Below are 27,332 nucleotides of genomic sequence, written 5' to 3'. Positions count from 1 at the left end.
CACCTTTTTTTTGTAATTTGGGTGCGGGGTTCCCCTTAACCACTTCAATACAGGGCATTTTCACCCCCTTCCTGCCCAGACCAATTTTCAGCTTTCAGCTCTGTTACACTTTGAATGACAATTGCGTGGTCATGCAACACATTTTGATATTTTTTTCCCCACAAATAGAGCTTTCTTTTGGTGGTATTTGATCACCTCTGCGGTTTTTATTTTTTGCGCTATAAACAAAAAAGAGTGACAATTTTGAAAAAAACACAATATTTTGTACTTTTTGCTATAATAAATATCCCATTAAAAAAAAAAAAAAAGTTTCCTCAGTTTATGTATTCTTCTACATATTTTTGGTAAAAATCAATATACGCTTACCTGAAGGGTCTGGTATGGATTTTGAGGAGGACCCCCACGCCATTTTTTTTTTTAATTTTGGTGCGGGGTTCCCCTTAATATCCATACCAGACCTGAAGGACCTGGTATGGAATTTGGGGGAACCCCCCCACGCAATTTTTTTTTTTTAATTTTGGCTCCGGGTTCCCCTTAATATTCATACCAGACCCAAAGGGACTGGTAATGGACAGGAGGGATCCCATGCCGTTTTTTTTCATGACTTCTTTTATCTGTATTGCCGGAACCGACAATTAGTTATAGCCGTGAGTAGTTTTAAATGACTTTTTTTCCTTTAGAAATGTCATTTTGCTCTCGGACTGTTCTAAACACGGGAAACATGCGCCACTTTACAGGCATACTATAGACACCCCCCAGGTATGACGTTTGAAGGATTATTTCACTTTTTTGTTTCACTTTAAGCATTATTAAAATCACTGCTCCCGAAAAACTGCCATTTTTAAAACTTTTTTTGCATTGATACATGTCCCCTGGGGCAGGACCCAGGTCCCCAAACACTTTTTATGATAATACCATGCATATAAGCCTTTAAAATTAGCACTTTTGATTTCTCCCATAGACTTTTAAAGGGTGTTTTGCCGCGAACACCCCAATTGTTCTCTATCAGGCGAACACCCGATGTTCGACTCGAAAATCAGGCTCATCTCTACTATTGATATGTAAACCACTTTGTTAAATCAGAAATTAGTGATCAATAATAACATCTAGTTAAGATCATTAATTTTTGGACAACTAAGTTGAACAATGCTATACCTGGCTCAAGCTGGGCTCCTCCACATCTTTCTGGCTGGAAGGCCCAGGTTGGATGTCAGAAGCCTCAGCTGGGGTACAAGGAAGTGTTGAAGGAAGACTGGAGAGTGCTGGCCTGGGTTCCCTCTGGTCTGCCAGAAAATGCAGTCTGTCATAGTACCACAGCCTAGGGACATAAATGTCATATGCTGCTGCTCCTGATCTCTGGGAATCCTGGATCTTCTTGCGCTCCCTATTATAAGTGCTTCTCATGCCACCAATTGTGGCCTTCAAATTGTTGATGGTTGCCGTGGGGATCTGCGGCTTCACTAATTCCAGAAATTGATCCAGCGCTGCCTTCCTCTTTCTTTGATTGGTATATAAGGGGTGGTTTACCTGCCACAGACAGGGCAGCTCCCTGTACATATCAATGAATATGGGGATAAAGTCCTGATCATTCAATAGATCCATTTTCTCTACAAGACACAACACAAGACAAAAACCCTAATGTCAGGCTAAACTCTCCTAATCTAGTCCCAATATAGGCCTCAATCTGTAAGCAGTATATGCCCAAGTTAAAATTGTAACTTCATTATCATGATCGGTGTTTCCACTACTCCTTCCTCGGCTCACAGATCGTACGTACGAAGCACGTGTGTTACGCTTTATATACACGAATATGTATGCATGAAATATATGCATGAAACTCTGGCTGCCCCTGACCTTCTATCTAGTATATTCCCCGCCCCTTCTCTTTCAGCGCAGTGGGAGAGCACATGGCGGAGAAAGAACAAGTGCATGAAGACAGAAGCAACGATGAAAGCCTAGAGCCACGAACATCCCGATCCCAGAGGAGATTTAAGGCCTCAAATATGTCCTTTGTAGAGATGGTGGAGATGGTGGACTATGATAGGAAGTATGGACCGTACCCAAACCCAAATGTGAGAAAGGCCAAGATCATGACTAAAGTTCTGAGAAGTCTGCACAGGAATTTTGGGGTATAACGATCCAAGGAGCAATTGAGGAAACGCTGGTCAGACCTGAAATTGAGGGAGCAGGATCAGTACAGAAAGGTCAGGAAACTGCTTTTAAAAAGTAAGTAGTTGCGTGTTCCTACAGACTAGATGTAAAAATTAAAACTCTGATAGAGTAACAAATAAAACATCAAAGTGGCGCTCCCATCAGTCAATTGATATGAAACTGACAGGCTAGTACAAAATCACTACTGTGTACATAAAGATTTTGAAGCAAACAGAACTAGAAATAAATCAAGAGTCTCTAGTGGATATATAGGGTGTAAACAGCAGATAGTTGATGAGTGCACCGTTCACCAAACACTTTTCCACCTCGTGCTCCACACACCTGCAAGGGGTTCAAACTCATCGAAACCCGGAGATTATCAAGCCCAAATCAACATCCAGAAACCTTATCCAAAAAAATTGCACTGTGCTAAGTTGCATTGATGTGAACAGGCATTGAAAACAATGTAATTTCCATTGTCATGCGATTCTGTGCGACTCAAGTCACATCTGAACTTGCACTAGTGTGATCGGAGCCTCAGCTGGCCATTATCCTGAAAGCATTTTCCACCACTCTTTTGGCTCTGGCCAGCCGGTAGTTAAAAACCCTCTGGTCCGGGGTGAGGGTCCTCATGGGGAACAGGCGCATTAGGTGATCACCCAGCCCAAAAGCTTCATCAGCGACAAAGACGAATGGCAGACCAACCACATTGTCTTCTGAAGGTGACAATCCAAAGCCACCACTCTGGAGCCATCCGTAGAACTCTGGTCTGGGCGATGACTCCACCATCCGACATCCGGCCATTCTTCCCCACGTCCACATAGAGAAATTCATATGTCGCCGACACCACCACCAACATCACTATAATATTAAACCCCTTATAGTTGTGATAGTATGGCCTCGAGTTGGGGGTGGGACTATGTGGACATGTTTCCCATCTATTGTCCCTCTGCAGTTGGGAGAGTCCCAACGCTGGACAAATTGGGAAGCCACAGTCTGCCATTCCTGTGGCGTTGAAGGAAACTGTGGAGTGAAACAAGAAAAATAAAAATAACTGCTTTTGCACATAACATTGCAAGCAGATTAGACACAAACATTCTTGGCCAACATCAGTATAACATTGATTTTAAGGAGTATTTAAAGACAAAAAAAGATCCACTTATCAGATTCCTCCCCCCCTCTGATGGCCCATTGTACAAATTTTAGGAGGGGAGGAGATGTTTTGGACAGGTAACCCTCTCCACTTCATTGAGAGCTGAATACATAATGTGTGTTTCTTTGGCCAGCCCCTCCTTACTTACACTATTGGCAGCCCACTGGACAGGTAAGAAGTGTCATAATACAAAAATCTAAATACACTCTGTACACATTGAAGCACATTTTTACATTCTGCAATTACCTATCAAGATAATAGGAGACCAAAACTTTAAACAGTACCATTTGAATGTATTCAGGCAGGCCTTTTCACTACATGCTTTGGTGAATTTATCCATAAATATGAACACAAAAAAGGTAGGTATAGTGTGTATGGGTTTGGCAAAGTCAGCAGGTAGAGGATTGGTATTGGTTGACTTAGCGGTTGGGGCGAAGGAGGGTTCCAAATGATTTTGGGACCCCAAAAAAAAGCCTCGGGCACTCTGCCTGAATTTAAGGACACAAATAACACTTGTACACATTTTAGTGGGTGTTTAGGGTAAAGCACTACTATGGAGCTGACAAAATACATTGTTAAGTGACTAGGCTAGGTGTGTATGGCCCAGGATAGCATGCTGGGGAGGTTAGTAAAGGCAAATATGCATGAAGGACAAAAAAGGAAATTTAAAAGCTTCCAGCATGCGTGAGGACAAAGAAGACATTCACAGCATATTACAATCATGGTAATTAGGGAATGATGAAAGAAATACAATACATCAGCAAACATTAAATACTTAGAATGTGATGCTAAAGGAGAAAACTTATTTTAATGTAGTCCTTCTGCAGGACCTGAATGATGGCAGAACAGGTCTCTGGAATAATGATCCCCAGAGCCTGGGGGGAGATGCCAGTCGAGAACTTGATGTCTTGCAGACTTCTTCCTGTCGCCAAGTACCGCTACGTGCAGACTAGCGTCTGTTCAGGATTGATGGCTTGCTGCATGCAGGTGTCCTGCTTCATAATATAAGGGGACAGCAAAGCCAACAGATGGTGAAAAACGGGGTATGTTATCCGGAGATAATTCCTGAAATCATCAGGATTATTCTCCTGGATCTCCCACAACAAAGGCATGTTAGAGAATTGGTCACGCTGGAGCAACCAATTCTTCCCCCATGAACCCCTCCCTGCCCTGTTCATAGACTGGGCTTGGGTCAAAATAAGAACCCCAACACCAAGCCCCTGCACAGCACGAACTCTACGATGAGTATGTACCCACAATATGGCTTCAAAATGGTCAGTTGGTCAGAACGAACTAACAGAATGCACTGAAAATCAGAAAGGCCTGAGAAGAGCGAGCTGAAGATCAGAAACGAGTGGACAAGAACACACTGGAAATCAAATACGTAATATAAAAATACGCACTGAAAACAAGATACGAACTGACTACATGCACTGAAAACCAGATACAAACCCACAAGCACAAACTGAAGAGCAGTACCGATCTGAAAAGCACGAGGCTGAAAATCGTCTCTCACCAAACTTCTACTAACACGAGATTAGCAGAAGGAGCCCAAAGGGTGGTGCACTGGCTATTGAACCCCCTCTTTATAGTGCGGTTGTATGTGTTGTACGTCAGCTCATTCTTGACGATTGGAATTTCCGACAACACTTGTGCGACTGTGTGTATGCAAGATAAGTTTGAGCCAACATCCGTCGGAAATAAGTCACAGGATTTTGTTGTCGGAATGTCCAATCGTGTGTACGCAGCAATAGACTTCAACGGTGTTTGCACAAATGTTTTGCCTGTTCGCATGTTCTGCCACGAACTGAACCGGGGGGGGGGGGTGTTTGGCTCATTCCTAATTAACACCAACTAAGTACATTAATTCCCACGTTTGTATGCATTACAGTATGTTTGTTGTGTATTTTAAAATGTATTATAACAATTAACACCAACTAATTACATTAATTCCCACATTTGTATTGATTACAGTATGTTTGTATGCTTTAACATGCATTGTGTTACGTAGATTTCACAATATACAGTATCTCACAAAAGTGAGTACACCCCTCACATTTATGTAAATATTTTTTATCTTTTCATGTGACAACACTGAAGAAATGACACTTTGCTACAATGTAAAATAGTGAGTGTACAGCTTGAATAACTGTGTAAATTTGCTGCCCCCTCAAAATAACTCAACACACGGCCATTAATGTCTAATCCGCTGGCAACAAAAGTGAGTACATCCCTAAGTGAAAATGTCCAAATTGGGCCCAAAGTGTCAATATTTTGTGTGGCTACTATTATTTTCCAGCACTGCCTTAACCCTCTTGGGCGTGGAGTTCACCAGAGCTTCACAGATTGCCATGTTAGGGGTGTACTGTATATGTGCTAACATGCATTAATAGAGTTGGGCAAACACTTAAATTTGCAGGGTGCTTGGTGGGATATTCACCCGCCGAGCACCCCACAATGCACTGCACACTTCATAGTGCATAGCTGGTTTGTTAAGGAGTGGGCTGGGAAGCCGGCCGCTGCGTCCTTAACAACGAGTCATCAGCTGTCAGCAAGGAAGCCCGTTGACAGCTGATGGCTCATACGTTGTTAAGGATTTCCCGCAAAAGAAAAAGTAAAAAAAAAAACAGCGTGGGGGTCCACCAATCCATACCAGGCCCTTCAGGTCTGGTATGGATTTTAAGGGAAACCTCACTCCAATTTTTTTTTTTAAATGGCATGGGGTCCCCCCAAAATCCACACCAGACCCTTATGTGAGCATGCAGCTTGGCAGGTTAAAAAAGGGGGGGCAAGTGAGCGCCCCCCCTCCTGAACATTACCAGGCAACATGTCAACCCCAACCCAAAGCACCTTGTCCCTATGTTGATTGGGACAAGGCCATTTCCCGACAACCTTGGGGAGTGGTTGTGGGGGTCTGCGGCAAGGGGGCCCCAGACCCTGGCCCCCGGTATGTGAATGAGTAGGGGTACATTTTATCCCTACTCATTTCTTAAAAAAGTGCCAAAAATAAATAGACAGGAGGCAGTTTTTGACAATTCCTTTATTAAAAAAAAAAATGTCACCCAATGTAGATCCATTATCAATCTGACCACCAGCCGCACTGCTGGGCCGAAAAAAAGAAGAAAAAAAAAGCTCTCTGCCTGCAAAGAAGGCTAACCACTGAATTCCTGTTCTGCCATTTGACAGTTGTAGGCAAGGGGCCCCACCCGCACACCCACCCCATCCCCTTGTGACGTCACTGACCCAGCATGCACCAGTTGGAGATGTCACAAGGGAGCGATGCCACTAGGCATTCAGCAGTTAGCCTTTGCTTTATTTTTCGGGTCAGCGGGCGACGTGATTGACAATGGATTTACATCGGGAATCATTGTTTTTTTATTTTTTTAATAAATGATTTATGAAAAACTGCCTCCGGTCTTTATTTACTTTTTACACTTTTTTGGTGAATGAGTAGAGGTACAATTTACCTCTACTCATTCACATGGAGGGGCAGTATCTGGGGGGCCCCCTTGTTAAAGGGGGCTTCCAGATTCCAATAAGCCTCCTGCCAGCAGACACCCACAACCACCACCCAGGGTTGTCAGGAAGAGGCCCTTGTCCCCATCAAGAGGACAAGATGCTTTGGGGTGTTGAGGACATGTTGCCTGGTATGGTTTAGGAGGAAGGGCACTCGCTCACCCCCTCTTTCCTGACCTGTCTGCATGCTTGGATAAGGGTCTAGTGTGGATTTTGGGGGGGACCCCACACCATTTTTTTAAAGGTTTTAGAATGGTATTCCCCTTAAAATCCATAGTGTGGATTTTGGGAGGGACCCCCACGCCATTTTTTTAACATTTTTGTATTGCCGGCAATGGTATTGTATTGCAATTAAAATGTATTTTTTTTCCTTTAGAAATGTCAGTTTTGCTGCAGCAGGTTCTATATACAGTACAGATGCATCACGTTACAGGCAGACTAAAGGGACCCCCAGGCACTATATTTAAAGGAAGTTTTATTTTTATTTATTTATTTTGTTTAAATTGTATTTTTATTGGGATTTCAAAAAGTAAGTACAAAATTGTAACAAAATAAACATCACACTTTCAATATAAGTGCACTATAAAACAGTCATAGTAAACGGGGAAAGCAAAATATATAGTAACAAATATATGTAATAAAAAAAGTGTTTACAAAAACAAGACACAAATGTGTTATAGATCAAATCCTTATAACGTACACAATAAGCATAGTATTAAAGAGAATCTAGAACCCTGAGATCAGTTCAGATCTCATACACAGGCGGTACAGGATTGAATTGGGATTAGGGCAAATCTGATGGCACGGGGGTCCCGTATTCCGAAAGGTCCCATGGTTCCCATATTTTATTACATTGGGGAACGCAGTCGTGCACCAAAGCCGTCAAAAACTTAATTGTCCGAATCTCAGCCACCAAGCGTAGAAATCCGGACCGTGGAAGAGGTGTTTTGGATAACCAAAATAATGGGAGAAGTCTCCTGGCAGCTAGTAATATATAGGATATCAATTTGTTTGTCTTTCTAGATAAACCTGAAGGAGGTAAACCCAGTAGATAGTTTAAAGGATCCACCGGAAGGGACACCCCAGTTACCTTTTGTATAAGATGATATACATCATACCAAAAGGGTTGAATCAAGGGGCACTGCCAAAAAATGTGAAACAGTAAACCTACTTCAGTTCCACATTGCCAACAACACTGCAAAACTGAGGGGTCATACTTGTGAATTACATCGGGAGTTCTATACCAGAACATGAGGATCCTAATGGTTGTCTCCCCCCCGAGTGACACATTTGGAAGATCTAAATGTAGAGGCCCAGATCCTATCCCACATCTGTATCGTGACAAGACAGCCCACTAACTGAGATCACCTGCACATGTAGTGGTGCAATGTCTCTGTGATTGGAAACGACTCATGGAGGATACGATAGATACAGGAAATTAAATGCAATTGATGAGGGCCTTGAGCACACAAGTATTCAAAAGTAGTTGGCTTGTCTAGAGTTAGGGATGGCTATTTAGAATGAAAGAAGTGTCTAATTTGCAAGTAAAAGTGGAAAAGTTGTGGTGGCAGATCAAATTTCTCACTTAAAGTGTTATAGGTATGTAGCTTCCTTGTTATGGGATGAACCAGATTCCTAAGCTGAAAAAGATAATCATTTACCCATGGAAAAATCCTGCCAAGGGACATACTATCCGGAATGAGAGGATTAAATAGTACGTTTACAAGGGGAGAGCAGGGAGACATAAGGGGAAAGCGTTTGAGGCAATTACGCCAAATAGATAAAGTTAGTATCATTGGGCCAGTACACTGACGTTTGTAAATAGGATCTAAAACAGGGGGGGCATCCCAAACCAAGGAGCCCGGATGAACCGGGTAAAAAGTAGTTCAAAAGTAGTTGGCTTGTCTAGAGTTAGGGATGGCGATTTAGAATGAAAGAAGTGTCTAATTTGCAAGTAAAAGTGGAAAAGTTGTGGTGGCAGATCAAATTTCTCACTTAAAGTGTTATAGGTATGAAGCTTCCTTGTTATGGGATGAACCAGATTTCTAAGCTAAAAAAGATGAACATTTACCCATGGAAAAATCCTGCCATGGGACATACTATCCGGAATGAGAGGATTAAATAGTACGTTTACAAGGGGAGAGCAGGGAGACATAAGGGGAAAGCGTTTGAGGCAATTACGCCAAATAGATAAAGTTAGTATCATTGGGCCAGTACACTGACGTTTGTAAATAGGATCTAAAACAGGGGGGCATCCCAAACCAAGGAGCCCAGATGAACCGGGTAAAGTACCCCCTTTTCAATAGAAGACCATTGGTTTGGTGCATGTAAGGAAGTCCAGGAGGTGATGGCCCTTAAATGTGTAGCATAATAATATTTAGTGATGTCAGGAGCTCCCAAACCTCCTCTGGATCTAATGGCAAACATTACAGAGCCTGCTATACGGTGAGCTCCTCCGTTCCATATAAACTTTAGAAAAGTCCTATGAAGTGTTTTTAATTGTGAAGCAGGAACAGCTACTGGGAGAGTTTCAAAATAATAAAGCAGTCTGGGTAGAATAGACATTTTCAAAACATTAATTCTGCCCAAAAGAGGCAGGGGATACTCGGTCCAGTTCGACAGAGACTTATTAATATCTAAGATCAGAGGAGGGAAGTTAATGTTATAGAGGGAGGAATAAGAAGGGGTAAGTAGTACACCCAAGTATTTGAGAGAGGTAGTACACCATTTATAAGGTTAGGATTCTTTGAGTTGGGAGAGTAGTGGCGTTGGAATGTGTAAAGGAAGGGCTTCAGTTTTAGATGTGTTGACTTTGTATCCGGAAATAGCACTAAAAGAGGTCAATACTTTATGTAGTGAGGGAAGAGATATCAGCGGATTAGTGATAGTGAGCAAAATGTTGTCTGTAAATAATGATAACTTGTATTCCCCCCTGTCTCACCACCACCCCACATATATCCGGATGGACGTGGATAGACTCGGCTAGGGGTTCTAAGCACAGGATAAAAAACAGTGGCGAGAGGGGACATCCCTGCCGAGTTCCATTCCTCATGGGGAAGCCAGGAGACAGAAAGGATGACATTTGTACCTGTGCTGAGACAGTTGAATACAATGCTTCCAAAGCTTTTAAAAAAGGACCATCAAAACCATAAACCTTTAAGGTGGCAAACATGTAGGGCCAACTTAGCCTGTCAAAAGCTTTTTGTGCGTCTAGACTCAGGATCAGTGCCGATCTGGAGGTCCTATCCAAGAGGTCTATTAGGTCTATTGTATGCCAGGTGTTATCTCCCGCATGCCTACCAAGAATGAAACCCACCTGATCCCTGTGTATCAGTTTGGGGATGAGCGTGGAAAGTCGGGTGGCGAGAATTTTAGTAAATATCTTGTAGTCTGAATTTAGGAGGGCTATGGGTCTGTAGTTATCTGGAAGAGAGGGATCCTTTCCAGGCTTAGGGATAACCGAAATAAATGAATGGGAAAACTGTGAATGTGGAGGAGTTCCCTTGAGAAAGGAAGCATATAAAGCTAGCATGTGAGGAGATAGAATGTCAATAAAGGTTTTGTAGTATGAGTAGGGCAAGCCGTCTGGGCTGGGAGCTTTGTGTAATGGGAGTTTTTTAATTATAGCAAAGAGTTCTTCAGCTGTTACTGCTGTATTTAAACTCTCCAAATCTGTTGTAGACAATTTTGGTAATTTTATATTGGAAAAGAAGGACTCAAAATTTCCCTGGGTAAATTCAAAGTGATTCTCCGGAGTCAGGCAATTATACAGTTTATTATAAAAGTTGCCAAAAATTTTGGACATCTCACGAGGACAGTGTGTTCTAGAACCATCTGTCTGAAAAAGAAAATCAGGCAAGGAATTGAACGGACGAGGGCGTAACTTATTAACTAACATCCTGTGGGGTTTATTGGAGAATTCATAAAATTTTTGCTTCGTTCACAGCATGGACCTAGCCATTTTGTCAAGTTTTGTTGATCTAATTTGTTCTCTAAGTTGAATAACTTTACGTAATTTCAGCACCGTGGGACCACCCAAGAGTCTCTGCTCAGCAGTTACTAGAGCGGACATTAGGGACTGTAGTAGACTATTTCTATCTCTCTTCAGTCGAGAGCCCTCAGCTATACATGAACCTCGGAAAACAGCCTTGTGTGCCTCCCACAATGTAGAAACCTGAGACACTGATCCAGAGTTGAGTAAGAAATATTCTTTCAAGCTATTTGCTAGGGTAGAGCGGGATACTTCAGACTGCAGGAGGTGATCATTAAAACGCCAATGACAGGAATTGGTGTAGGTCTGGGACAGCATAAGATCTAACATAATGGGTGCATGGTCTGACCATGTGATGGGGGAGATATCTGATTCGACTACATAGGGGATAAGTGGGGCCGAGATAAAAAAAGTGATCAAGATGGGAATACATATTATGTGTTGATGAATAAAATGTAAATTGTTTAGCAGAGGGGTGTTTTATCCTCCATGAGTTGAAAAGTCTACATGACCTGATACATTTATGGAAGGCATTAGCTTGGGACAATACTCTTTTAGATGGGGTAGAACTAAAAAGTGTTTGTCTGTCCCTAGTGGGAGACATGACTAGATTGAAGTCCCCACCAACTATCATAAAAGGTTGCGAGCGATATTGGGGAGATTCAAAGAGTTTGTTGAGGAAGTCAATCTGGCCTGTGTTCGGGGCGTACAAATTAACCAGCGTAAAAGAGGTAGACATGTATTCACATTCTAAGATAAGAAACCTACCATGAGGGTCCGCATGAGACCTCCGAACTTTGATAGGACATGTTTTTCTGATCAAGATTGCCACTCCTGCCCTGCCCGTGGAATCAGAGGCAAGATAGGAAGTGGGAAAAAACCTGGAGGCAAATTTTAATGATCCGCTTGCCCGAAAATGGGTCTCCTGGATCATCACCACATCTGCGCCTGAAGCCCTGAAATCCTTCAGGGCCATCCAGCGCTTACTAATGGAGCCCAGGCCCTTTACATTGTAGGACACAATTTTCAGAGCCATGATTGTAGTCTATCTAGTCACGCTAAAATTAAAACATCCAACACTATAAACATGGGGGTATTTGAAAAAAGAAAGTATAAATATTGCATTTTACGGATAGTAGTAATAGTAAACATTTTCCCACCACTAACTATTGAAACATAAACCCCAAGGTACAATTCTCTTAAAATGAGGTAAGAAAGACCATGGAGTCTCAATCTGTGAAACACAATAGTTACATTTAAGAAAAATAAAAAACAAAAAAGAAAAATCAAAAGAAAAAAAGGAAAGAAAAGTTCAAAACTCTGTGAAACAACAATTTCTCAGGAAGCCCTGAGCATAGACCAGGGCCTGACAGGGACGTGAATGGACTCCCATCTGGCGATTCTATCTGAGGAGATGAGATGGGTCCGCTGCTCACCTTAAGCATTTGGTTGAGAATAGAACAAAAGAGGATAAAAGTCATTGCAGAAAAAAGAAAAACCTGTAAGTCCTTAAAGAGAAAGTAAGGTTAACAAAACAGGCATGTTTAACACTTAAAATTTCAAAACCTTTATAGAATGCATCTCATGGGATGAGAAAGGATCTACCCCGAAAAAAGAGCGGGGCAGATTAAAAAAACTGAGAGAACCAAAACAGCAACATCGTTTTGTCGCAAAAGATTTTTGAGGAAACGGAAATGCCAAAAAATAGTAAAGTATAGAACCAAGAAAGGATGTTCCGTGGAATGTTCAAAGAGGTTGTTTAGAAGATCGCAGGCGTTGAGGAATGGAAAAATGTTTCTTAGATTTACCCCGGACAGGGGTCCAGATGCGAGTAGGTGTAGTCGGAGGTAGACGAGCTTGTGTGGTAGGAGGGATCATGTCCTCTTCCAGGAGAGGGGGAGACCCAGATTTTTCAGAAAGGCCTCGGCTTCTTGTAATTCACGTAGGGAGTATTGGGTTCCCTCTTTGGATACAGCTAAATGGAAGGGGAATCCCCAGTAATACGGAATCTTATTTTGTTGCAGGTGTGAAGTAAGGGGACGTAGGTTCCTACGTTTAGTGAGAGTGATGGGAGAGAGATCGCTAAAGATTTGCATTTTAGCGCCCTTGAACATCATTTGGGATTTATTGCGAGTCGCCAGAGTTAGTGCCTCCTTACTTTCAAAAAAATTAAATCGTACCACAACATCTCTAGGTCTAGCTCCAGCCGGCGGTTTTGGGCCCAAAGATCTATGGGCCCTATCCAAGCGCCAATCTATATCTACCACCGAGGGAGCCAGGGTGTTAAAAAGGCTCAGAAGGTAGGCTCGGAGCTCAGAATCACCCACCGTCTCGGGTATCCATCTGAATTGTAGGTTTTGTCTTCTCTCCTTGTTCTCCAATCCTCCTGTTTGCTGATCTCAGCGGAGACATTGGACGTAATCTGTTGAAGTAAAAGTTGCAGCTTGGAGTTCAGTATGTCAGGGGTGAGAGTCATATTTGAAGGTGAAAGAGTGGGCGCAGGGATCTGCGAGTTAGTCAGAGAGGAACTTGTAGCATCTTCTGAGTCTAGGGAGGGATCCAGCAAGGCAAAATGGTTTGCGGAAGGATTAGAGGAGGCAGGTTGTGATCTGGTAACAAAACATTCCATGTTTGGTTCTTCTCGTGACCCAATCAGTGGTTTGTAGTATTGTTGCTGTTGGCCAACTTTGCCTATGAGATATGCAGAGGATTTAGTGAGCAAACATGCAGGCTTACCTCCGACACTGAATATAGCTATAGTTTTTATACGGAGGTCTTGGAGAGCAGGTTAGGACCCTGTGTTCATTTAAGCAGCATCCTTTTCATAGACAATAGCATGATCCATCTGGACCCCCAGAACCCCCTGCATACAGCTCCAACTCTCCCCACTGGCAATTTGAAAGAAAAAGAGACAGTCTCCGCAGCCCCCAATATCCTGTGCAAGCCTGTGTATCCTTAGGAACAAAGAGAAAGTCACTGGGTGGATACTGGAGTCTCAATATGGCCGCCAGCCTCCAGGGGTAGGCCGAAGCCGTGGACTATCCTAGAGGACGGTCGCTGGAAAAGTGAGCTCGGCCACCCCCGGTTCCTAGGAGCCCAACAGGGGGGTGGGGAGAGAAAATCGGGTAAGCCTATGACACCCGGGGACTCTGCTACTGATGATGTTGCAGGTCGTCCTACTTACAGCTTCTCTGAAGAGCGTCTGTACTCTGGACCGCAGGCTGCGTCAGAGTGGCAGGCCGTGGGTTTTTAAAGCCGGCCCGCCGGATCGAGCTTCGCGGCCTCTCCATGTTGGTGACCTGAGCCACTTGCCACCCAGAGGACAAAGTGGCCGTCCAGGGTGTGTGAACCCACCGCTCACCCCTCAACCCGCAGGCTTAGATGGAAAGAGTGACCGAACCACCTGTAGGCCCCAAGATGGCGGCGAGAGGTCCCGGTGGCAGAGGAGAACCCTCAATTTTTAACAGGAATCGGCTGGTGGGGAGCCAAAATGAATGCCCAGATCGAGTTAGCAGGAGTCCGGGAGCAAATGTGCATGATTTGTGGCTGTATTAACCGGAGCAGAGGCAATGGATGGCTCTGGATTGTTGCAGGCTGTGAGGAGCTCAACTCACTCACGTCTTTCCAGCTGCTCGTCCAGACACGCCCCCTTGGAAGCTTTCATTTTTATTGTTTTAATTGAAGCATCATTAAAATCACTGCTCCTGTAGAAACTTTTTTTACAAACTTTTTTTACTAATTTTTTGATACATGTCCCCCCAGGGCAGTACCCAGGCCCCCATACCCTTTTTATGGCCAATAACTTGCATATAAGCCTTCAAAATGAGCACTTTTGATTATTCAAGTTCAGGACCCATAGCCTGTAATAGGTATATAGGGCCTAATTGCAATGTCCAAAGAAAAACATTAAATAATAATGTGACAGACCTCTGGCTCACTTCAAAAAAATCAGTAGTTCACACCTGGGGGAATCCTGGTCCCAAGAGTGTAAATCCATCAAGCCTCACCAATAAGAAGTCTTTTATAGGGCCCCCCCCCCATTCCAAGGGCAGGGCAGGACAACATATTCTGTCCCATAAAAATGAAAAGGCCTCATATTGCCATCATGTATATCTTTAAGGTGACAGGAAACATTGGAAATACTTTTGGCATTAGAATTGCCAGGGTCACAATAATGTTCGCCCATATATACTGTTAGGGGCGTACTGTGCACCCCACATACTGAAGCATGCACAATCAGCATTCCAGCAGATACACTACATTATTATATTATTATTATTATACACGATTTATATAGCGCCAACATTTTACGCAGCGCTTTACAATGTAGAGGGGAGAATTGCAATTAATATAATTTTCTATATGGTATGGTTGAACGATAGCAAAAGATTTTCATTATGGATCCTACAATAATGGTAAGTGTTTACTCCAAACTTGTAGGAGCCCTTAAAATCCAACCAAAGTAGTTTGTTATGTGTATCACTGTGGAAAAGACTAGGGTACAACATTGTGCCCAGGGTGGAAGCCCTCCTACTGGAGATGCGACACCCAGCTTTCAATACAGAATGTAGGGATTTATCATTAAATAATATGGGTAAATTATTTTTAAATATATATGCACTATATTATTGTACTCCTGGGAGTAGGTGGTCACAAAAGCTAATGTAGTGGGTCACATTTTTGATATCATGTAATGTTATGTTATGTTTTATCATCTAGTAAAAAATATATATATAGTGTAGCGCTATGTGCATGAATGATATAAGATCTTTACAAAACTAAACAGTGAACTAAATTCTAGCCATCCCTTAAGGGCTAGATAATAGACTGAGTACTTCAGAATTACATATGAAATACAGTGACTGAAATCAAAAGTATACTGGGTGCTTCAAAATAAAGTGAATATAATAAACCAGTGATACAAAAACAGTGTAGTGACCATGAAAAGGTCATAAATAAGTGACAAATCAACCAATAAAATCCATAAACGTTGACAATTGTATTCCTAGTGGAAATAGAAAACCACCACCAAGAGTCTCTGAGGGTTGGATATTGAGAAATGAAACTCCCAGGCTTCCTCTAGAGCAAAGTTAATAGCTTCTAGCTGATGGATAGATAGAAAACCACAGATGAATGGAGGATCTAGATAGGTGGCGGGACCATCACCGAAACATCAAGAGAGGCTTACCGGAAACAGGTGACTTGAAAAGACCTACGTCTTACAAGTCTAAGCAAGCTTAATTAGCCACCAGGACTGGCAGGATGGATCGTCAGATATCCTCGGCTTCAAATGGGGGGAGGGGTCTCACCACAGCTCCTCTCAGGTGCAGGGATCAGTCAATCGGCTCCAGCTTGGCAGCTCTGGTTTTATCCTACAGTCTCCTCTCCACAGTCCACACACATCTGACTTCTCCCATGACCCCAATCCTGGCAGCACTCCCACTCTTGACTCCTCTCCAGACTCCCTCAGACACACGAGCAGGGCCCTCCTAAAACTGGTCATGGATTGATCAAAAATGTATGTTTTATCATCTGGCGCCATCTAGCGGCCAAAATATAAAAGGATTGCATCTTTATTTCTTTTATTATTCAAGTTGACATCAAAGTGTTCTGTTTGTTTACATTTGGATATTAACTTGACCTACCCACAATGCTCAGTAACTCCCACAGACCTCAGGGAACAGAACTGCATTGTGGGAAGGCTATAAAAAGGCTGGGAGTGGCCATCTTCTCTCTCTTGTTCCTGGGATGCATGGCCTGCCAGCAGGGCTCTGTGGGTGTGTGTGTCCCACAGAATTGCGGCCTACCCTGTGCGGAGCGGAACAGCAGTCAGCGATCCTGCTTTAGATCACAGCGTGTTGGAGCAGCAGAGTGATCATTCCAGAGACCCTTGAAGGAGGTAACCAAGGACTCCCGGTCGTCTGTGAGTAGTCTCTGATTCGGCCTTACATCACAGTATGCTGGAGCAGCAGTGTGATCGTTCCAGAGACCCTTAAAGGAGGTAACTGAGGACTCCTGTTCGTCTGTGAGGTGGTACAGCATGACGGCATGGCCACAGTGAACAGACTGAGAATTTGTGGGCCGGAGACAGAACCCTGTACATCAGAACAGAGTCTTCTGACAACACTGTCCTGGTTGGGTGAAAGGGCTGTTGCCCGAAGGTTTCTTGATACACTTTTATACATCCGTCTACACAAAACAGAGTTGCTGGGACCCAAAGTCCCACAAGCAAAGTCAAGAGAATTTAGTACTGAGTCCCTGGTATCAAAGTCAGTTATAGTGCTGCTGCATCAGAACCTCACTGTCACATTTTCAGTCTACATTTTCAGGAGTCACTAACCCTTTGGATTACAAATCAATTTTGTTTGCTAGCAGAAGAAAAGAAGATAAAGAAGGACTGCTTGGTAAAACACAAGGCCTTGTGTCCCTTTACTATATTGGGGTAGTGTGATACTAAAGGAGGGAGCTCCCTAGTGTTGTATTATGCTTAATCAAGTCAACATAGCCTTAAGCGCGCAGGAAATAGGATAGTGCTCATAGTGAGATAAATTCACTCTGATGTTTATCATATTTACTTTGCTATACCACTCATATATTATTTCAGACATTTTATACCTGTATTGTATCTTTGTAATATAAAGTTCAGTTGACTGTCAGACTCTGTTGGTCTGACAGTACAACCATTGATCAGGAGTCACTAACCCTTTGGATTACAAATCAATTTTGTTTGCTAGCAGAAGAAAAGAAGATAAAGAATGACTGCTTGGTAAAACACAAGGCCTTGTGTCCCTTTACTATATTGGGGTAGTGTGATACTAAAGGAGGGAGCTCCCTAGTGTTGTATTATACTTAATCAAGTCAACATAGCCTTAAGCGCGCAGGAAATAGGATAGTGCTCGTAGTGAGATAAATTCACTCTGACGGTTATCCTATTTACTTTGCTATACCACTCATATATTATTTCAGACATTTTATACCTGTATTGTATCTTTGTAATATAAAGTTCAGTTGACTGTCAGAGTATGTTGGTCTGACAGTACAGCCATTGTAGTTTAACCCTTCTAAAACAATTACAGTAAATAAGGTTATTATTCAAGTATAACTGTGTGACTGTTGTTTTCCTCTTCATCACCAGCCAAGAGGAGGGTAAGGTAACTATAGACAGGTATATTATATTGAGTATTGTACTTGTCTTTATGATTTCGTTTTGACTGCACACTATTACACCACAGCTGTGTCAGGGGGACTGAGATAGTCAAAGGGGAAACAAAGCATAATACAGGCCCGAATAAATCAGCAGCTCCTTCGGGGGTTAGTGCTACAAGTGAGGGCATCGTCTGGGATTACTGTTACTCTGCAAGAAAGCCCATCCCCTTGGCACCAGTATGGACCCATCCACTGTGGTTCAGTGGTGCGCAGCAGAAGGCGCCCGCTCAGAAGCGAGCGTAGCGATTGAGCTCCCTGGTGAGGCCTGGGAAAAAGAACAGATCAGTCAAATTATAAAGACATTATCCCCAGATAGAAAAACATGGGTGATTGCCATCAAACCAGATGAAGAGACTTCTTGCACTTATGCACTGTTGGAGTGGAGAGAAGGAGTACCGGAGAGCTTCAAGGGCGGAAGTGTACAGCTGGGAAATAAAACAAGGTTTTACATAGTACACCCAAAAATCTCAGATGGGGATCCCATCAGTGCTCCCCACTGGGACACGGCTAGAGTAACAATCCCTCCCCCGGCATCTCTGGCCATGATTGGGCCAGAACTCCTTGCAGCTTTGGGAGACTTTGTGTCAAAGTGCCAGAAGAACAACACGGTATGCATAGAAGCTGATTACTGGAAGCTGAGAATTTTTTTAGGAGAACAGCCTGTGCCGGCTGGAGAAGAGGAATTTGATGTATGGATAGAGCACACCATCCAGGCTCTGGAAGAGTGGGAGCTGCCAGAAACCCAAAAGAAACAGTGCATGAGTGAAAGCCTGCGAGGAGCTGCTGCAGAGGCTGTCAGGAACCTGAAGTTCAGTAATGCCACCTGTACAGCCTACGATTACTTGGTTATGTTACAAGAGGAGTTCGGGCAGCTAGAAAAGGCAGCTGATTTAATCTACCAGTTTGAGCATACCCTCCAATGCCAAGGAGAATGCCTTTCTGAATATATCAGATGACTAAATAAGATGTTATACCAGATCATGTTGAAGAAAGGGATGAGGCCCTCTGCCATACACCAAGCCTGAATAAAGCAAATCTTCAAGGGGGCTCTACGTTCTGATCCAGTCTGGCTCCATTTGAAAACCTCAGTGGGTGCCATGTCGCTGAAATACCCTGATCTCATCAGAGTGGTAAGAGATGAAGAAGCCATGTTAGATGATCAGCAAGCGACTGTTCACCCAGCCTGTGCATCTTTAGCTCAAGCAAGGCCTGCGAGGGCAATAGAACAAGACTCTGAAATCATCACTTTGAAATCTCAAATGGTACAAGTGATGGAGATGATGACAACATAATGGCAAGGTTCTCCGAGGTAGCCACAAAAGGAGAGACCATGACCAAAGTACCTCAGAGTAAACTCACTGGCTCGAACCAGAGGCCAGTGAGCAATGAAGTCTGCTTCAATTGTGGAGGAACCGGACATTATCGGTGAGTGTGCCCAAGTCCAGTAAAGCCTGAGGCATCACGTCAAAAGCCAGAGGAAAACTTCAGAGGGCCCCGGTGAAGGAGTTAACCGGGTGCCCTGTTGTGTCAGCTAACTCCAAAAAATGCAATGAAGTAAAGAGACCACAGGAGGGGTTGAAACTCACAGAGAAGGCCCCTGTGATCATCCCAAAGCAACCCAGCACCTCATCTTTTTCCACCCAGACTACTAAAAGAGGAGGAGTTAATGCACGCCAGATCCAGAGGGTCACACAGGAAGCCACGCAGAACTCGAAGCCCCACAAGAAAGGAGTGCAGGTCAAAGTCTCTAAACAGGCCAAACCAGCTACCCCCATTAAATTACCACCCAGATTAGTGGGACCTTCTCCCGTTGTTCCCATTTAGGTGGAGGGAATCTACACCAGAGGTCTCCTGGATACTGGGGCTCAAGTGATTCTCCTTTATAGGGACTTCTATGACAAGTACCTTACACACCTGCCACTTCAGAAGTTATAAGAACTACAAATATGAGGCATTGGGACTCAGAGTTTCCCCTATGATGGCTACCTACCCATTAGACTTACTTTCGACCCGAGTGTGGCAGGAAAGGCTTAAACCTTCGACACCTTGGCAGTGGAGTGTCCTCACCCTCCGGGGGCTGATGGAAGTGCCCTCATCATTGGGACCAACACTGATCTGGTAAGAAGACTGCTTACACCACTTGTGCAGGAGAAGAACATTCCAGCCAAGAGTGTGCATCCCATACTTCCCATACTCTCCGGTACTAGGTGTACCAAGATCTTGTACAGGAACAGAAGGCCCCACCCGAAGGAGTGGGAAAAATCTGGCGTCTAGACAAGAGTGAAAAGCTGGTACAACCGGGTGAAGTCGTTTCGGTCAGTGTCCGCAACACAACCACCTTGCCTGTGAAGGTGCCTGCCAGAGTGTTGCTGGGACAGGTCAGTCAAGCAACCCCAGTCTCACTGTATAGCGTCATGGGAGAACAGGATGGAGAGATTCCCCTTGAAGAGTTCTACCCAAAGAACACACCACGTACGCCTGCCTGGATGGAAAGAGCCAGGAACCAGCTCCTGAGATGGAGAGCTGCCTTCTCAAAAAGTGAATTCGATGTAGGGCTTGCAGAGAGTGGTGAACACAAAATCCACTTGGAAGAAGATAAACCCTTCTGAGAAAGGGTAAGGCAGATACAGGAGCAGCTAGCTGAGCTGAAAAGGACGGGGATTATCCGAGAGTCCCGGAGTCCATATGCCTCTCCCATAGTGGTCATAAGGAAAAAGAATGGTTCTGTATGATTATGCATTGACTACCGGACACTAAATCGGAGGACCATCCCAGATCAGTACACCACACCTCGGATAGAGGATGCCCTACAGAGTCTGATAAGAGCAAAGTGGTTCAGTGTGCTAGATCTTAAGAGTGGGTACTATCAGATGCCCATGTTCCCTGAAGATAGAGAGAAGACCGCTTTCATTACCCCTGTAGGGTTCTTCAAATTTAATTGAATGCCTCAAGATCTGTCTGGAGCCCCAGCAACCTTCCAGCGATTAATGGAGAAGACAGTGGGTGACCATACCTGTATGGTGCAGAGTTTGTGGTTAAGACAGACAATAACCCACTTACTTACTTGCTTACCACAGCAAAGTTAGATGCCACGGGCCATAGGTGGCTGACTGCAAGATGACCTCACTGTTCCCAGAGTCAAGAAGAAGAATGGACCCAGCTCACCTCAGAAGGAGTGAGAGCCCTTCGTGATGGAGCACAACAACAAAATAAAGGAGGGGCTAGAGCAGAAGAAGTTGGAGTGTCTGCTGCCGGAGTGCCTAAGTGTTACTGTGATGTCACTCAAATTGCAGAGGAAGGTTTACCAAAGCTGTCCAGGAGGGATCTTCGGTTGGACCAACAACAAGACCCACTTTGTAGTCTGGTGCTGAAGGCTTTGGAGAGAAAACAACCTGACTTATTTCTCAAAAGCACTGAAAAGGAAGCTTGCATTTTACACAAAGATTGGGATCAGCTACAACTCAAACAAGGGGTGGTCTACCGAAGGGGCCCCTCTGATGATGGTGAAGAAAAGTGGCAACTGTTCTTACTGGAGAAGCACCAAGAGAAGGTACTGATCGCTCTACATGATCATCACGGCCATTTGGGAGCAGAAACGACTTTCCAGCTGGTGAAGGACAGGTTCTACTGGCCCTATATGAGGACCGAAGTAGAGGGCTGTCACTCATGCCTCCGGTGTATACAGAGGAAGACCTTGCCTCAGAGAGCTGCCCCAATGGGTCATTTAGAGAGCCAAGGACCTATGGAGCTGATCTGTATAAATTTCCTGTGTGTGGAATCTGACTTAAGTTTAAAGGGGAACATTCTAATAGTTACTGATCACTTTACTCGTTATGCTCAAGCATTCCCTACTAAGGACCAACAGGCCTCAACAGTGGCGAAAGTTCTGGTAGAGAAGTTCTTTGTCCATTATGGTCTACCACAACGAATTCATTCTTATCAAGGGAGAGACTTTGAAATAACTCTGATTCAAAAGCTGTTGGATCTCTTAGGTATTTGGAAATCTAGAACCACTCCATAACATCCACAAGGTGACCCTCAGCCGGAGAGATTTAACTGGACTCTTTTAAACATGTTGGGAACCCTGACATCTGAACAAAAACCACATTGGAGCAGGCACATCACTGCATTAGTACATGCATATAACAGTACAAAATGTGATGCAACAGTATATTCCCCCTACCGGTTAATGTTTAGAAGAGAAGCTAGACTACAGGTGGACTTGGCTTTCGGAACCAGTCTGGATCATACCTCAGCGATTTCTCACAGAGGATATGTGGATAGGTTGAGGAAGAGTCTGAAAACTGCTTATGATAAGGCTGAAGTCACATCAGATCGCAGAGGGTACAGAAACAAAAAGAACTTTGATCTTAAAGTACGGGTTCAAGATTTACAACCCGGTGACCGAGTTCTACTAAGGAATTTGGGGATCCCAGGCAAGCACAAACTGGCCGATCACTGGAAATCACAACCGTATATTGTGTGTAGGAAACTTCCAGAACTCCCAGTGTATGAGATCAGGCCGGAAGAGAGCACCGGACCAGTAAAGACCTGGCATAGGCACCACCTCCTACCTCTAATGGAAGCAGTCAGGGTAAATCTAGAGGCGGACTTACCCTCTACATCTGATGCTATGCATCAACCAGTGACTAGGTCTCAGCCTGGATCCTCAATCACTGAGGATGAAGAGGAGATGGAGATAAGTTGGCTGTGGCCATCTGAAACACCAGAAGTTGAAGCGGGTGTTTCACCTCAGCCAAGAAGTGGAAATGAAGAGACTCTTAGACCTGACGCCCCAGAATTTGTGTCGCTGTCTGAATACTCTGAGGAAAACTTGCCTCTCACTGGCATTGAAATAGAAGAGTCTGAAATTGGCGAGGGTAATACTTGCCCAGATGTGATGGCTATATCCAAAGACAGGTCAACAGGAGATCTAGTGGAGTCTCAAACTCCTTTATTGGAAGCAGACACTGAGGACTTTTCTGTTGATGTTAATTCCAAAGTACAGGACAGTAAAGAGATTGAAGAAAATGCCAGTTTTCCTGAGACGCCAAAAGTACAGAGAACAAAGAGAGTGATTCACCCACCAAGAAGGCTGACTTATGATACCTTGGGTGGATGCTCTGAAGGGACTCAATTTACTGCCAGAAGAAATGTTGACATGCCTGGTCCCTCTATTGTTGAGTCAGAAAGAAGCAACCTTATCTCACCCCTTGACAGAGTTCTACCAGACACAGAGGTGTCGACTGTGGGTACACAGAACAGCTCCCTATCACACAAGGATTGGTGGGAGGCTTCTCTGTCAAGTTTGTGTTGTAAACTGAGCCATTTGAGCTTGGATTATGATCAATAAAATGTGACTTGTTTATTATCTTACTAACCTGTTTTCTCCGCATGTAATTGATAGCTTGTAACAGTCAAAAATGTTTGATGAAACAAGATTTTACATCTCTTTGGGGACCAAAGAATTCAAGCAGGGGGAGTGTGTAGTGGGTCACATTTTTTATATAATGTATTGTTATGTTATATCTTATCATCTGGCACCATCTAGCGGACAAAATATAAAAGGACTGCATCTTTATTTCTTTTATTATTCAAGTTGACATGTTTGTTTACATTTGGATATCAACTTGACCTACCCACAATGCTCAGTAACTCCCACAAACCTCAGGGAACAGAACTGCATTGTGGGAAGGCTATAAAAAGGCTGGGAGCGGCCATCTTCTCTCTCTTGTTCCTGGGATGCATGGCCTGCCAGCAGGGCTCTGTGGGTGTGTGTGTGTCCCACAGAGTTGCAGCCTACCCTGTGTGGAGCGGAACAGCAGCCAGCGATCCTGCTTTAGATCACAGCGTGTTGGAGCAGCAGAGTGATCGTTCCAGAGACCCTTGAAGGAGGTAACTGAGGACTCCTGGTCATCTGTGAGTAGTCTTTGATTCGGCCTTACATCACAGTATACTGGAGCAGCAGTGTGATCATTCCAGAGACCCTTGAAGGAGGTAACCGAGGACTCCTGGTCATCTGTGAGGTGGAACAGCATGACAGCGTGGCCACAGTGAACAGACTGAGAACTTGTGGGCCGGAGACAGAACCCTGTACATCAGAACGGAGTCTTCTGACAACACTGTCCTGGTTGGGTGAGAGGGCTTTTGCCCGAAAGTTTCTTGATACACTTTTATACATCCGTCTACACAAGACAGAGTTGCTGGGACCCATAGTCCCACAAGCAAAGTCAAGAGAAATTAGTGCTGCTGCATAAGAACCTCACTGTCACATTTTCAGTCTACTTTGATCAGGAGTCACTAACCCTTTGGATTACAAATCTATTTTGTTTGCTAGCAGAAGAAAAGAAGATAAAGAAGGACTGCTTAGTAAAACACAAGGCCTTGTGTCCCTTTACTATATTGGGGTAGTGTGATACTAAAGGAGGGAGCTCCCTAGTGTTGTATTATACTTAATCAAGTCAACATTTGATTTAGTATAGCCTTAAGCACGCAGGAAATAGGATAGTGCTCATAGTGAGATAAATTCACTCTGATGATTATCCTATTTACTTTGCTACACCACTCATATATTATTTCAGACATTTTATACCTGTATTGTATCTTTGTAATATAAAGTTCAGTTGACTGTCAGGCTATGTTGGTCTGACAGTACAACCATTGTAGTTTAACCCTTCTAAAACAATTACAGTAAATAAGGTTATTATTAAAGTATAACTGTGTGAGTGTTGTTTTCCTCATCATCACCAGCCAAGAGGAGGGTAAGGTAACTACAGACAGGTATATTATATTGAGTATTGTGAACTTGTCTTTATGATTTCGTTTTGACTGCACACTATTACACCACAGCTGTGTCAGGGGGACTTAGATAGTCAAAGGGGAAACAAAGCAGAGTACAGGTCCAAATAAATCAGCAGCTCCTTCGGGGGTTAGTACTACACTAAACAGTTATCTTTTTCTTTTTTAATCACAAGATCCATTATCTTTCACAAAAAAATAATTTTCTATCTCAATCCTTGGCCACAGACAGACCCCTCTGTGAAAAGTTACCTAAAAAACACATTATTTTAGTCTTTGTTGAACTATGTGAACTTTCCCCTGCCAAAGGGCAGCCAGCAGTTCACGTTGTTATTATATAAGCCTTCACCTAGCACAAAATGTAGTGGGGTACACCAGCTGCAAAGCAGCGTGGAAGTGTTTTGTCTGGGCTGTTGCATGGACTTTAGGTGCTTTGGGGGGATTGGTGGTTCTTATGGGGCGTACACACAGTCGGACTTTTCGGCTACAAAAGTCCAACAGCCCGTCCAACAAACTTTCGACGGACTTTTGGCTGACTTTGGCGGACTTTCTAACGAACGGACTTGCCTACATACGATCACACAAAAGTCCGACGGATTCGTACGTGATGACGTACACCAGACTAAAATAAGGAAGTTGATAGCCAGTAGCCAATAGCTGCCCTAGCGTGGGTTTTTGTCCGTCGGACTAGCATACAGACGAGCGAATTTCTGGGTCCGGCGGAGTTACGACGTAAAGATTTGAAGCATGTTCCAAATCTAAAGTCCGTCAGATTTGCGGCCGGAAAAGTCCGTTGAAAGTCAGGGGAAGCCCACACATGATCGGATTGTCTGCCGGACTTGGTTCGTTGGACTTTTGTAGCCGAAAAGTCCGACCGCATGTACGCGGCATAAGAAGTTACTGAATGAGCCCATTGAGGAGGAGGGGGGTACAAGTGAATCCTGCATCCTTCCCAGTCACTATTAATATTATTTTACAGGATTTATATAGCACCAACCATTTTCACAGCACTTTACAATATAAACGGGGACAGTACAATTACAACACATTTCAATACAGAAAGAATAGGAGGGCCCCGCTCATGGAGCTTACAAACTAAAGAGGGGGAACTGCAGGAGATGATCTGATAGAGGCAAATCAAGTACAGATTTTTAGGTGGAATTGGGGTAGGCTTCCCTGAATAAATTAGTTTTCAAGGATTGCCTAAAGGCAAACAGGGTAGAGACTGATTGGATATACTGGGGTAGGGAGTTCCAAAGAATTCTGGAAAAGTCCTTGAGGTGAGCATGGGAGGAGATAATAAGGGAGCTAGAGAGCAAGATGTCTTGAGATGAGAGGATGATTTGGGCGATATCTGCAGATATTGGTGATGTAGTTTGGGGCAGTGTTGTGGATAGCTTTGTACATTATTTTGAATTTTATATGTTGGGCTAGTGTAAGACAGTGAAGGGATTGGCAGGGAGGGGTAGAAGTCATGGATCGGTCCGTAAGACTAGTAGCAGAATTCATAATAGACTGAATGGGGGATAACCTGTGTAAAGGTAGGCCAGTGAGAAGCGAGTTGCAGTAGTCAAGGTGGGATATAACCAAGGAGTGAATAAGTTATTTTGTGGTGTTGTTACTTAGGAAGGGGCAAATTCAGAAAATGTTGCAGAGTTTAAGACAGCAAGGTTTAGCCAGTGATTGGATGTGGGACCTAAAAGAGAGTTCAAAGTCTAGGTTTACTGTACACCTATCACCCTGTTGTGTGTCGAGGGACCAATGGTTGTGCTTTTGATCTCAATAGTTAGGGCATGAGGGGAGATCAGGGAGGAGGAAATATTACAAGCTCAGTTTTAGAATGATTATGTTTGAGGAAGTGGTGTGACATCCATATGATATGTCGCTTAGAAAATTTGTGATACATGAAGAGATCAAGGGGGTGAGCTGGGGAGTAGAGATATATATCTGGGTGATGTCTGCATAGGGGTGGTATTGGAAGCCATAGGAGGTTATAAACTGGCCCAGGCTAAAGGTGTAGAGAGAGAATAGGAGGGGCCCAAGGAAGGAGCCTTGGGATACCCCAACAGAAACAGGGAAGAGAAGTGGAGCAAATGGTTTTGTATGTGACACTAATACACGGAGGCCAAGGGAGTGACTTTTTTTAAGAGGACCGGGTGGTCAACTGTGTGAAAGGCAGCAGAAAGTTCTAAGAGCATGAGTATAGAGTAATGGCCTTCGGTTGAGCACAGAGTGGGCACAAGTGCCTGAATGGTCTTCTGTTGCAGTATGCTGAAGAGCAGTGCATGCGCTTCTGAAGAGCAGGCTGTGCATTGCTGAAGAGCAGTGTGTTGCTGAAGAGCAGGCTGTACTGGCAGGGAGACTGGAACAGGAGATAGCCACAGGTTAGCAGGTTCAGATGCAGGTAAACAGGGTCAAGCAATCTAGGTCAGCAATGGAAAGGCAGATCAAGTATAAGCGGCAAGCAGAAGAATAATCAAAGTCAAGCGAGGGTCAGTAACAGCAGACAGATGGGTG

This window comes from Aquarana catesbeiana, linkage group LG02 (assembly GCF_042186555.1).
Source record: "Aquarana catesbeiana isolate 2022-GZ linkage group LG02, ASM4218655v1, whole genome shotgun sequence".
In the NCBI taxonomy this organism is placed as follows: Eukaryota; Metazoa; Chordata; class Amphibia; order Anura; family Ranidae; genus Aquarana; species Aquarana catesbeiana.
The sequence above is the reverse complement of the archived record's forward strand: the minus strand, read 5'-3'. Positions refer to the sequence as shown.